The sequence below is a fragment of the Spinacia oleracea genome, chromosome 3, assembly GCF_020520425.1.
Source record: "Spinacia oleracea cultivar Varoflay chromosome 3, BTI_SOV_V1, whole genome shotgun sequence".
NCBI classification, from domain to species: domain Eukaryota; kingdom Viridiplantae; phylum Streptophyta; class Magnoliopsida; order Caryophyllales; family Amaranthaceae; genus Spinacia; species Spinacia oleracea.
In genome coordinates, this window is record NC_079489.1 from 65,258,226 (window position 1) to 65,273,525 (window position 15,300).

Here is a 15,300-nt window from a genome sequence, read left to right on the forward strand (position 1 = left end):
TAATCTTTAAAAGAAATCGGACCCGGAGCTCAGAAGGAACGAATTATGGAAAAATCTTAGCAAATTGCGGAATTGAGGTAACGGCTATTGTTAGTACCCGCAATCCCTTCTAAATGAGTTTATGTACAATGATATTATGATTGATGTTTTATGACATGTTTGATTTGCGGGATTAAAATTATGATTCGATTAAAATGTTTTATGATAATTCATTTTCATGAAAAGTATTGATTTGTGAAATATTATTCCTAAAATAATGATTTTATGAAATGATGATTTTATTACTTTACTAAAGTACTCTGAATGGCTGAGATTTTTTCGTGATTATTATTCTATTAAAAGAGATGTAAACATGATAAATGAAAGTGTAAGAATTGGTCAAGTTTCCCTGATATGGAGCCTAGGCTACCCCCCTGATATGAAAAGATGGCTTACCCTGATATGGATCGAGCCCAGGCTCCCCCTGTTATGAAGCATTCGCTTCCCCTGATATGTAACACCCCGACAATTCTCCTTTTTCTAAAATAACCCTTTTTTATAAATATAACTATAGAGAATTATCAAAGTATTATCTCCCGTGTGAAAACGTAACGGCTTATTCAGAATTTTGTAGCGGAAAACATAAAACTAACTTTAGGTTTATAAATAATCGATTACAGATGTAATCCCAAAAACCAATCAACGAAAATAAGGAAAGGTAAATAGTACGACAAGTTTAAAGTCCAAATTAACAAACCCAAGTTACTTAGTAAAACAAAATAAATACAAGCTCTCTAATCCCGTTCCCAATGAGCATCATCTTCAAACCTGCAGATGGGCCACACTTATTGATCCTTAGAGACTGCTCACCAAAATGGGTCATAACAAGATCACTAAGGCATAGCCATGATCAACACACACAAACAAAGCACGTAATGAGCAAAGCTGAGTACTACATACCAAACCAATAATACTCCTAACATGATTCTATTAAACGAACAAACCTAACATGATACTAACAAAACATAAGTAAGGATAACCAAAACATATTGACTTGAAGACTATATTTGACTGAACTAAACCTTTGTATCATTAACATTATTTTAATTGAAATAGTCAATGGACCGAGTTGCTACTAGAAGCCTTCACTAAGGAAGACGAGGTACGGGCGCGACTCCGTAACCCCAATGACCTGCGATATCGAGGAACTTTTGACTGAAATAGAACCGGTGATCAATCCGGCCCCGGAAAAAGGCATAGGCGACCCATGACCCCAACTCCTGATTGTCCGTCAATTCAGACGTGCACAGTGTAAAGCTATTGCTACTCAGTTTCACTTTACATGATTTACAGATTAATACTTTGTTATGACTCAACAATCACATCAGTCATACAATTAACCATTAATTACAACTGTTTTTATCTTGGAAATAAGTAAGTGATCACAAAGGTATCAATCAAGACTCATTCCAATTAATTCAACCTTTCCTTTAATAAAGATCAACCCCTCTATATGGGTATAAGGTTCAACTTACTAAACAAGGTCCTCGGCCCTCATAAAGTAGTGAAATTCTAAAAGGGAACAACGATCAATCGATCTGAATCAATATATATATATATATATATATATATATATATATATATATATATATATAATATAATCTAGTACGTGTTCCCAACCAACAAGTTTGCATCAATAATCCCTACTAACATGTTATAATTCTCATAACGAAATATGCTCAACATGTGCATCCAACAATATTAAACATGTAAATTTCAACATAACCAAGTTCATCAACAATTTCAACATGGTTTCAACAAATAACACACATCTCCAAGCACACAGGTATGTACGTACCTTGTGTAAAGAAACTGATAGGTCACTTTAACACTTTCAAAAGTCGCCTAAAGAGAATTCTCCGCCTAAAACAATCAACAAATATTCCCTATCAATTCCTAATCATTCGCAACCAAAATAAAGCATTCTAAATACACCCTAAACATATTTAGAACCTTCCCCAATATCAAAACTTAAGTATTTGATTTTCTAGCATAATAATTATTGAATTCGATGTTTGAAATTCGTTGAAAACTTTTCGCAAATATCATACTTATATTTTCAGCAATATAAACTCGTTTAAAAACTTTGCCAAGATCAAATTATCATGCTTAGAGCATAAAAATAATAGTTTTAATCATTCCTAATCATTCTTACTATAATTTAAAACCATTAAAACTTAAAATTCCCGCTTTAATTAATTCAAAATCTCGTTTCAATCAATTTGTGAAATCTGAAAATCAATAATTTAATTATGCAACGTTACAATTTAAAATTCATAAACAAGTCATAAAAGTCATAAATTTAATTCAATCCAACATAGATTAAATTAATAACATATAATTAAATTTAGATTAGCTTTAGGTTTTCAAGAATTAACCAACAAGGAAGGGATGACGGAGGTGGCAGTGAGGTGCGACCGGCGGCGGAAGAACTGCTCGGCGGTAGCGAGGGAGTGGTTGCGCGGCTTGGTGGCGGCTGTGCAAAAACCGAAAGAGGAGGAGGGCAAGAAACGAATAACGTGAGAAAAAGAAAACGAATGAGAAAAAGAAAAAGAAAAACGACTGAGCAAAGAAGAGAGGAGACTACCGTGCACTTCACGCCGGCTGTGTTGGCGGCGAGGAAGACTCGCGGTGGTTGCTGTGCGAAAACCAAAGTAACGGTTAAGGAGGAGGAACGAAACAAGGATAGAAGGGAAGGATGAACGAATTTGATAAGAGAGGAGGGAGGATTACCGGACGAAGGAGGAGACGCCGACGGCGAGGGTGGTGCAGGCGGCGGTTAGGCGATGGTGGTTGACGACAGCGCTGAAACAAGGCGAGGGGCAGCAACACTTCACGTGAAACTGAGCAAGGAGTGGGTTTTGGTTTTGTCTCTTTTTTTTGTTTTCTTCACGTGAATTGGAAGTAGAGAAGGGATGAGGGTAGTTTTGGGTTTTATTGTTTGGGCTTTGCCAATTGGGCTAGAATTAGAATTTAGTTTTAGGATTTCAATCCAAAATAGATTAGGATCGTTTTCTAAGTTCAATCGATTTTCGTAATTCGATTTATTTTCAACGTAAAATTCTAAAATTACTTTTGATTTCGTAAATCGTTAAAAATATTCGAAATGTAATAAAATAAATATACTTTAATTATATATTTATTTCTAAAATTCGTAAATTCTATTTAAATATAATTAATTATACGTTAAAATATATTAATAAAATGTATAAAATTACGGGGGATTACAATCTACCCCTCTTAAAAGAAGTTTCGTCCCGAAACTTGACACGAACATTCACACATTTCTCAAAAGTTTTCAACTTATTCTTACTGGGGAAGTACTTGTGCCACTCATGTGCACTCTTTTGCCAACTTAAAGTTGTTTGTGTTACTCAAGAACACCTTTTCTTATGCGGAAAATCTATTTATTTTGCATCAACATGTATAAGTTGCTAAAAATGAGCATAAAATTGCCATAAAATAGGTAAAAAGCTCGAATTTCTATCGCATTCTACCCCCTAGCTTAAAGAAAACGAGTTACGCCCTCGTAACTCATCTCAGGGAATAACTTTGGATATCTTTTCCTCAACGAATTCTGCCCCTAATACTATATTTTCACTAAAATCATTCCAGCAAGTAGAACTTCTTCACTTCTTTCCCATATAATGCCTCAACATGTGACATCTTGTTGCTCGCATGGTAACTATTGTTGCACGAAAATTCAATCACATCTAGATGGTCTTCCCAACTACCCTTAAATTCAACAGCACATTCTATCAACATATCTACCATTGGTTTAGTTAGTCTTCCCAGCTTGACCATCGGTTTCAAGGTGAAAAGCAGTACTCATTTTAAATGTCGTCCCCAAGATTCACTGGACCTTTTTGCCAGAATTTTCGACTTCTATGGTCGGTAAGGATCTCAAATGTTGCCCCATAAAGATAATGTCTCCAAATCATTCAAAGTGAATGCAATAACAGCTAACTCTAGGTCATGCGTAGGGTAATTAGCCTTATAAGGTGGTGCGGAGGTCAAACGCTCTTTTAAAATTTAGAAAGCTTCCTCACATTTCTCACTTCACTTGAATTCCGATTCCTTTTTCAACAAGTTGGTCATTGGTTTTTCTTTCTTCCAAAAGTCTTTCACAACCTCCTATAATGGTTATTTAGGCCTAGAAAACTTCAGATATCGGACGCGTTCTTTGGAGTAGGTCACTCACTCACAGCTTGAATCTTAGCAGGATCTAAAGAAACTCCTTCTGCTCACTTTTCCTTTTTACCAAACCTCATCACGCCTTTCATGGGTGCATAACTTTTGGGCTTAACTCTTAGCTCTTTCACCAATTCATATAATTCCTCCCATCTTTTCAAGACAACAATGATTTCTAACGATCCTGGACCACTCGAATACCTTTACGTAACGTAGTTTTCAATCAATTTAGTCCTTCACTTTTCCGTCGGTGTCACTTATACATGCATGACTTCAAGATTTGTAAACTTCATTTAATAAAACTAGGTTCTTTCTAAGCGTCTCCAAAATAATCTTCAAGTGTTTGTTGTGCTATTTCTCATTCTTTGAATAGATCATGATACTATCAATGAATACAACGACGAACTTATCTTGGAATTCGTGGAAAATCCTATTCATCAAATCCATAAATATGGCAAGTGCATTGGTTAACCCAAAAGGCATTACTATAAACTCACAATGACCATAACGAGTTCCTAAACAAGGTATTAGGTATATCCTTATCAGCTATCCTTAATTGGTGATACTCCGAACACAAATCGATCTTCGAGAACACACTCGCCCCACTCAATTGGTCAAATACGTCATCTATTCTAGAAAAAGATACTTGTTCTTGATGGTTACATTGTATAGCTCCCTAAAATTGATGCACGATCCCATACTCCCATCTTTCTTCTTAACAAACAACACCAGAGCTCCCCACGGTGATGCGCTAGGCCTAAAATAACCCTTATCGAACAACTCTTCCAACTGTGTCTTCAATTCTCTCATTTCAGGAGGTGTCATTCTATATGGTGCTTTAGATATAGGTGTCGTTCCAGGAGTTAACTCTATAGTGAACTCAAGGGCTCTAACAGGTAACATACTTGCAGTTTCACTTGGAAACACATCAATGACTCCACTCGCATTGGCAACATCCTCGATTTTCACTAAAACTTCTTTACTCACCTCTAACACACTACGGAGAAATAGTTCACACTCCCTATTCGTCAATTTCCTCACTTGCATTACAGAAATTACTTAAGGTTCTTGAACTTCTCAAAACATCCACATGAGGTCAACCTTCCCATAGGGTTCCTTAAACTTACTTTCTGAATTTCATAATCTACCTTAGCCTTGCACAAACTTAGCCAGTCCATCCCAGGAATTACATCTAGGTCCCTCAGATTAAACCTTATCAAATCAGAAGGAAAACACAATCTTTTATCTTCAAAGGCAAGTTCTTAAACAACTTGGTATACCTTAAGGTTACACCAGTAGGTATACTAAAAGGTAAATCAATCACCTCAAAATCTACTAAATTCAGACTCTTAACAACAGATGACGAAACAAAAGAATAAGTTACTCCTGAATCAAACAATTTTTATGCACATTTAAATGCAACACTTAAACATTTAACACATGCACATAGCAATTAAATTCTTATGCTAGAAATTACTACTAATGCACATATAATTCTATCCTATATGCCCTTTCCTATATTACCCATCTCTCGTAATAAATCAAATAAGTAAAACATTGAAACACTTAGAATAAAACAAGAACGATTAATAAAAAAGAATTTTTATTATTATTATTAAACGAATAAAAAATAAAAGAATAAATAGAATAAGATTTTACATATATATATGTAGACACCTACTTTTGTCCCCATTCCCGAAAGGGAAGGTTCGATGATGAAAACATAAATCTCCACTTGACAACGCATCTCCTATAAAAATAACGAATCTCAATCACCCTTCTCGTTTCACCCGAAACCTGCTATTTATAGAAACCTACTATTTATGGAAACCTGCTAAAAATAGTAACTGTCGTAAAGGGTAGCTTCTAAAAGTGGCAAGTCATAAAAGATAGAAACCTGTCAGAATTAGGTGTTGCACTCCAACATCAATCCTAAATGAGATAGAAAACTGCGAGAATCCTATTCCTAATATGATTCGTAAATTAGAGTTACGTATTAATTAAAATCTTAACGAGCCTAGAGTTCGTAACGGGCCCAGACTCATTCCGTCATGAAATTGATACGCACCAAAAGACTCGATTAAGTCTCAAACACTACGGATTTCAGGAATCCGAATCTGACTAAGAAAACAGCCCAGACCCTATTTTCAACGCCTGGCTCTGGGCGCCGAAATCTTCGGCGCCCAGGCCTGGGGGCTGGAATTACCTGGGTACGTGTTTTTTCCTAAGTCTTTGTGGATTAGAGATCTGCAATTCTATCTTTCCACAAACTCTTTTCTATAAATATAGCCCAAGTTCGACGTGAAATCACAACACACAATTCATATTCTTAGTATTGACTCCAACCCCTAGCCTAAGCCTCACGCTGCGAAATTGTTCACGCGTTCTGTCGCAATCGATCCGTAAATCGAACATAACGTATCATGTCCCATAATTTGAGATTCGTTAAATAAAAAGGAGAAATAGCAAAGTCAAAGTGGTTAGTTTTCTGAGAACCGTGACGCACCTCTCAAGGGTGCGTTGTAATGTGTCCCTTTTCTAAGATTTAATTGCTTTCCTCGCCCTTTTTATGAACTGTTAAACTAACTAAATCTGATTGTTCTACCACGCCTAACAAATATAATATTTTTGGGAAATTGGATTATCATGCTAGGTCCCTTAATGCTATTTAAATCAGATAATCGCGATCGATTTAGTATTATATGTTGCATATTGCTAAAATCAACTCAGATTAGTTTAATAGTTAACGCATGTCCCTTCAATTATTTATGCTGAGCTAGTAAGGATATCCTGCCTCTGGAGTTATCGACGAGCGAGTACTCCTCTCGGTAGTTACAGTCCCCCGAACCCTCAATCTCTACCTTGCGGGTGTATGTTGAGAGATCCCCACACCAGGGATCACAAGGGAACCTACGGCCGTCGTGGTCAAACATAATTGCACTCCCTTTATGTCACGATAACCGGGTTTTGTCAGTTTTTCTCATTGTCGTTAAAAACTTAATGGCGACTCCTATATTACTAGTCAATTGGGTGTAAACTCACAGGAAATCCAATTACACTTGATTGAATAAAAAGAATCGTCACACCCACGAGGGACGAGGTCACGCATTAGCCTCGTGCTTTTTCGACCCCCTCACAGTGGCGACTCCACTGGGGATAGTGAAGGAAATACTCGTGCTTGTAGGTAATCAAAATAGCCGAAGGGTGAAACGATCCTACCCCGCGTTTATTTCCCAATCAAGTTGGGACGACCTGAAAATCAGCATATTAATGTGAACGGGCAGAACCGCATAACGAATCTCGGCTCCCTCGGGAGTTGGGACTAAGGATACCTTTTTTCGCCAATAGGGGGGTGCACACGCCGCGCATGTTGCCCACTCGGTACTTGTGCAGGTAGTACACCTATCCCGAACCCAATCGCTCGCCCATTAGGTCCCTCTCGCCTGCATGCCCCCTTGGCTTGCACTTGCGGGTTGGCCTCTTGGGCGAAATTCGTCTGTTGAAGACACTACCTCGACCGGGGCATGTGTTGGATCTACGATAGAAGCGGTACCAAACCAGGCGCAAATAACTACCCATAGAAGCCTATCATAAACTACATGACATATCATTATTGCCTCATGATGGAATGTTAGTTATGTATAGCGAAATATATGATTGTGTGTGACAAACTGTCCCAGAAAAACCAACGACCTAAAAAATTGCCCAAACATTCATAAACCAATTTGCCAAAGAGTTATACCGAAATACGTGTTCCGCAAACCCGAATGATCCCCACAAAAATAAGCGACGCACGGGATGGCCTGTAACGAATCCCACAAACGCTGCACAACACGTAAAGGACGTTATTAGGCAGGCACGCAAATCGAAGTGGCATAAACAAAAGTAGACGCAAACAGAAAACGAGAATCAGCCAGGGACGCATTTTCAACGCCCCTGGCTGGACGCCAGAATTTCTCACGCCCGACGCTGGGCGCTGAAGTTGCTGCTTGGCCTTCTGGTCAGGCGCAGCGGCGTCGGTGCCCGCGCAAAAGAAAAAACACGTAGCACCAAAAAACGTTCTTAAAAAGGAATTGCTACGAAGGCGTAGAAAAAGCACTCGATTCTAGAGGCGACTCAAAAAAAACAAATAATAAATAACTCTTTGTGTCGTTGATAGGCCTCCTACGACGACAATGTTCGGCACCAAAACCGAACACGCTAATAACTATGAATGTCACACGGGCAAGTGTTTCAAAAATTCAAAGAATGACAAAAAAAAAACCCAAAAAGTGTACTAATAAAAGAAAGAGCAAAAAAAAAACCAATAGAGAGAGTCGAAGTCTAGACTAAGTAATGCTTGAAACTTTGGGAACCTAAACTTTAGCTTATCTTATGCCTAGGACTGGTCCTGCCACTTGGTGCCGATCAAGGAATCAACGGTTAGTGCGTCTCGAAGATACATCGCCAACATCAGGTTTAGTGACTCCAAGCTCCGTCCGTCATCCCTCATTCCAAGGATCTCCGCTTCTCCAACCTCGATTCGCACCTTCAAACATGTCCATCGAAGATTTGCGAGACCAGATGGTCCAAATGACCCAACTTATGGGCCAATTGAAAATGGAAAATAAAGCTTTAGCGGCTGCACAAGCCAAAAATGACCTCGATAACGAGAAGAGGATTGAAAAAATGGTCCTACAGCAAACCATGGGGAGCAAATACTTCTCCCTCGATCCTGAACCTTTTCCTGGCAAACTACCAGAAAAGTTCAGTTCATCTGACTTACCAAAGTTCAAGGCCACGGACTATCCCCGTGATCATCTACTGAGCTTTGTGAATGCCATGAACTTGAAAGGCGTGGACAAGTCCATGTATTTACCTGCCTTTCCTTTGTCCTTGGAACCTGTGACGCTCAAATGGTACTATCACCAGGACCCTAAGCTCTTCCCCACTTGGGAAGACTTTGTCAATATCTTCATCAAGCAATACTCGTCGAACATGGATTTCCAAGTCACCATGCGCGAGCTGGAAGTTCTCTTCCAAAAGAAAAATGAGGGTTTCACAACCTACTTTGCTAGATGGAGGGACCAGGCGGCCCAGCTAATCAATAGGCCTCCCGAAACAAAATTGGTCCAAAAATTCATTGACAACCTGGACCCGGCTTACAGACAACACCTTAGGTACCTGGGACTTGACACTTTCAAAAGAGTTTATGATGTGGGAATAAAGATCGAGGACGACCTCGCCAAAACCATACAAAGCAAACCCACATATAAAAACAACACCTATAATCGGGGTAACACATCCCAAGCCCAAGAAGTCCATGATGTAGAAGAGACTCCCGCCCGAAGAAGCCCTGGAAGATGGGTCCGAGACCGAAAGTTTGCCCCACTCGGGTCGACTTTGGTACAAGCCTTTGAAAGATTAACCAATCAAGGAAAGTTGAGACCTATAGGCCCCACCCGTGACCGTCCTGTCAAAAGCAAATATTGGGTCGAAGGTACTTACTGCAAATTCCATCAAGGAAATTGGCATGACACTGAAAACTGCTGGAACCTAAAGAATACCATCCAGGACATGATAGAAGATGAAGTGATACCTCTCCCTAACGTTGGCAAACCCAACAACAACAAGAGCCCACTCGGCTCTTGTCACATCTCTCTCGACCAACCAGAAAATGAGAACTTCGACCCTACGGTGTACATTACACCTCTAGGTGCACCACTCACTGTGGTCCCCATGGATCGAATCGAGAGAGAAGTGTGCGGTGTGTGGGATGATGATGCTGAAGATATCTACCTATCTCAAGTGTCGGGCCAGGACCTCTTTACTGAAACTTGGCCGGGTATGCTCTCATCGACACCACAACTCAAGAACCCAAAGTCGACAACCTCACCAGATCAGGAAGAATATACCAGCCTGACATTCGCCCACCTCCTATGGACGATATCCCAGTCAGACAAGCTTCTGAGAATGGACGGCACACCACCGTCGCAGAAATCATCGAAAATCCTCTTTTGAAACAATTGAAAAGAACCAAGGCCGAAATTACCATCTGGGATCTCATGTGTACCTCAAAAGAACATCGCGAAAAGCTTATTTGCTCACTTGACCTCATCTCAGTGCCTACAGATATCACACCTGACTCATTGGTTAACCACGTCACGAGAGACACTGGAGAAAAGGCCATAGTTTTCACTGACAAAGACTTACCCAGAGAGGGGGGTGCCCATAACAAAGCCCTCTATCTAGTAGTTGGATGCAAAGGGCAAAACATCCCCCTAGCACTCGTAGATAACGGTTCGGCGGTTAACGTTTGCCCGTTGCGAACCGCCCATTGCTTGGGACTAGGAAGCGATGACTTCCAAACCTCCACACAAGGGGTACGAGCCTATGATTACTCTCGAAGGCCTGTGTTGGGAAAAATCAACCTTACCATACAAACCGGGCCTGTGGCACGCACCACAGAGTTTCAAATAATCGACATCAAGCCCACTTTCAACCTCCTATTGGGGCGACCTTGGCTCCATGACTTAGGAGGTGTGGCTTCTACCCTGCACCAAATGGTTAAACTTAACCATAACGGGGTAATACTAGAAATCCGCGCCCCTCCTCTCGACATCAGTTGTACTATGGTTGGAACGGCCGAAACTCCAGACGACCTTTATGGGTTTCAAATGGAAGAAGCAATCCAGTTCATTGAAGACTATGATCCAGCATTCCTAGACCCGCATGCATCCCGGGTCATCCCTAAAATGCTGCTAGCTCAAGGTTATTTCCCAGGAACCCCATTGGGCATAAGGAAGAAGGAATGCACATTCCATCCTTTACCCAACAAATCTACTCCCTTTGGCTTAGGCTATGAACCAACGGAGGAAGATATTGCTGACCGCCTGTCTGGGCTACGCCTTAACAAAGCCAAACGAACCACCCTCCTTCCCCCGTATCAAAGAACCCTTAACGGGATGTTCGTTCGCGAAGGAGAAGAACACCCATGTGCGATTTCCCTGAACCCTTCGTTCAGGATGGCTTGCTAAAACCCGGATTTGAAATTTTCCATGACTGCCACACCTTGGATGAGGCACCCCACCTCAACAAGACTAAAACAGCTGAAATATTGGACAACCAGGCTCTATGGACATTGTTTAACGAATCGAGGCCTATGGAGGACGAGACTGTGATGACTACCCTAGCTTTACAAGATGAAGGTTTCGATCCAACCCGATTAATCTCTCCTGCATCAACACTAGAAGAGATCGAGAACGGATGGGTGAAGACATATCAGTGGGTCAATGCAAAAGGAATAGAATTCAAGATGAGTACCGGTGAAGGACCGAAGTTTTATGAGACTAAACCCCAGGCTTGAGCCACATACAGCACCATTAGTAAAAGCGCCTAGTAGTTCTTTAGATTGGTAGAAAAAAATAATAGAGACTTTAGATGGTCCTAAGGCCCCTTAGAATATAGGTCAGTTTTATTTCAGTGTGTTTTCCTTACTTCCCAAATCAATAAAGGCGTAATATTTCTCCTAAAATTTTATTCTAACACTAAATAAGCACCAAATGTACTTGCAAAATACAAAAATACAGAGGCGGCCCACTCTAGGCCCAACAAACAAAGCCCACTCGGTTTTGAAATAGTGCCACGGGAGCCAACTCCCGAAACCCACAAAATAAACCGCACCATCCCATTCATATCCCCAAAACATAAAAGTCAACCAGTGTAACCATAAAAATCAACCCATACAACCCAAAGAAGTCAAAGGAAATCAAAATCCAAAACGAAAGCAAATGCTGCTTAAAAGGGGAATTAATAAAATATAACCCCCACCAATCCTTCAAAAACGACACGCACCTCAACCCACCTCAAAAGCCTACACAAAGATCTTGATAACTTCCGCACCCTAACTCCATTTTCAAAACTGTTTCGAGTCACGAATAGAAAAAATTAATCCGGACAAAAATGCATTTCACGCTAACAGTCAAAAAAGCCTCCAAAATAGCCTCAAAATTGACTTTAAATACGAGCAAAAATCAAGGCACAAAAAAGAAATAAATGCAAGAACATGTGAAGCAAAGCGTCAAAAACGACCGCCAGAAATCATTTTCAGCGCCCAGGGCTGGGCGCCGAAATTTCTGACGCCCCAGCCTGGGCATTGAAACTCTCTGCCTGCCAAAAATTTTCTTTTCAGAAGTGCTCGTCATTTTATCCGCACACAACGGAAAAATAACGAACACTTGGGGGGTACAGTACGTATCCAAATAGGCTTACCAAAAATATAGCCATACAAATTAGTCGAATTTCATTTTTACGCGACTTATGGCAAAAATGGCAGATGAAAATAATGATAATACTTCACTCATTTGACCGATTAAGTAATATGCTTCCACCTCAGGGCATATCTACCGAAATCCGGCATACTAGAACTTATCCTAAAGCTAGAACTACGCACAACCTGATTCTGACAAGATACGTAGGCAATCCTTACCAAGGATTCGGTCCAATAAAAAAAAACACATATTCTTTGTGCAAAGTGTTAGACACATAAAAACATAAAAAAGGAGGAGAAACAAAAAATAAAAATGAAAAAATAAAAATACGCCTTTATTGAAAAATAATAGGATGGAAAACAAAAGTGCTAAGAATAAAAAACAAACACAACTGAAATAAATAAAGGGCACCTACACCCTAGCAAGAACTACACTACTCTAGTTCTTCCGGATCATCAAATAAAGTCTTGTAGAGGGGAATGTTCGCAGGATCCACCCCCACAGTCTTCTGCGCTGCCCCAATATCAATCTCCATAAGAACCGGCTCCTGGACACTAACTTCCAAAGATGCCAAGGCTTCAGAAACATTCTCAGTTATAGCCCGCTCAGCCTCAAGGGCACAGACAATGGTGGGAGAAGGATTATTATCATCAACTAGACTAGCCACTGTTTCTACAGGCGGCTGAGCCCTCCTAACCCATACATTGTTCCGGCGACGATCTCCGCGAGAGCTTGCATTTCTTTTAACAACAGCAGGCCCCTTCATGTTAGGCATCTTTTTAGGCCTAAAACTGGAACGGGGAGGAACTTCCTTTCGCTTTCGATCAGGACGAGCTTTCACACTCTTAATACTATAGGTACGAGGTTTGGCAGAATCAGGACCCTCATACTTAACACGAATACGAGGTATCAAAAGCTCGGTCGGCTCCCCATTTCGAGCCTCGGTCCTCACATCTTTATCATCGGAGCTCATCCACAACTTGTAGTTTTCAGAAAGACCCACAAAGCCATTTGTAGCTACGGCCCAACGCGGGAGACCATCATAATACTTAGCCCACGCTAGAACCCGTGCTTGTGAAAAGGCCGCTACCTTAGGTGGTACCGTATCAGAAAAAGGGATAGTCTGCCTTAAACCATATTGACGCATGACTCGGTAAGGGAAAATATAAATGGGACGAGATAGCCCCAACAAAGAAACATAAACCGATACATCAGAACCCCCTGTCATAGTAGTCAAACCCCACCATGGTACCACCCACTTAATAGAACAAATGCCATAAGTAAAAAAGGAGGTCCATTCGGCCTCGTCCTGGCCTTGGTGCAAGTATTTTCGGTTACCCAAGGCTATAAGGCGATAATGTTTAGGATCGGCTGGAGCTTCCAAAAGTCTAAGCCGTTCTACGAGCCAAATCTGCAAAAAACGGGCACGATCCAAAAATAATAAAAGAAAACGGTTCCTGGTGCGCAGTTTCAACGCCTAGGACCAGGCGCCGAAAATTCCAGCGCCCAGCCCTGGGCGCTGAAACTCATTGTGTACGCAAAAAAAAACGTGTATACGTGCGCAAGGAAAAATCGATTACCTGCAGTAATAGGGGGCTTCCCTTAAAATGTTCAGATTTGGCATCCTTCTTCAGCTCATCCGCACTCAGCAAAGTCTCGGCAACAACCAACGGCATAATAGAATAGCAACTTTCCATTTGGCTAATCAAGGGGATCAACCTTATGTCACCGAACGCGCCATTGTTATTCGACAGCAAATAGTGATTCAACAAGAAAAATACAAGGGCTCGAATATTCAATTTCTGTTCGGTCATATTCTTACTAGGCCTAAAGTGATGTTTTACAAGTTTTGCCAAGTTAACCTCGTCACCTACAACAATTTCAGCAAACATGTTATCATCTAGTCCTAGGAAAGCCCCTATGGTTATTTTACCCTCTTCAATAGTGCCAGGGGTAGCAGGAGTAGCATTAGTAGGATAACCAAGGATCGCAGCAAATTCATCTGGCAAAGGACATATTTCGTTGCCCCGAAAGGCAAAAACATGATGATTGGAGTCCCAAAAGCTTAGGGCAGCATGCAGAAAGTTATAATCAATGTTAATTTGTTGTAAGCCTAAAAGTGCCTCTAAGTGGTATTCTTTTAACAAAGCCTTTTCTGTGGGGGTAAGGGCTCGTAGCCAACGCCTAACAGTCCGTTGGAGTGAGAAAGTAGGGATCGACATGGCAAAAGCAATAAGTAATTAAAACACAGCAAAAAAAGAGAGAAGGAAATTGGGAGTGGTGGAAAATAGGGACGTATCTAGCCCCTATATATAGCTGAACGCACCCAGTGACATCCTGATCCCATTCGGAAACGTGTTAGGAAATCCGAAAGTCAAATATCACCAGGAAAAGACTTCCAGCGCCCATGGCTGGGCGCCGAAATGTTTAACGCCTAGCCTTGGGCGCCGGAAATGCAGCCCAAGGCCCCGATTTCACAAAACACGGAACAGGAAAGGACTTAAAACCGTGTTGCTAGACACGAGGCCCTATTGCAAGTAGGATCAAGACAAAGCACCTTTAGTTCCCAAATAAACATTAAAACTTGGTCGAAACTTAGACTTCTCTCAGAAAATACTTATGTACACTTTTCAAATCAAACTAAATATCATGGTCATTCTTCTAAGCACCAAAAATGTGTGTCGTTAAGTCGTTGGTTTCCCAAATAAAAAAATGTTTGTCTTTCAAAGGATTAATCCGGGCCAAGCTAAAACCGGATGTCGCCTGAAAACCGAAGTCGCACTCCACAGCTTCGCTAAAATAGCACACTACTATAAAAGGT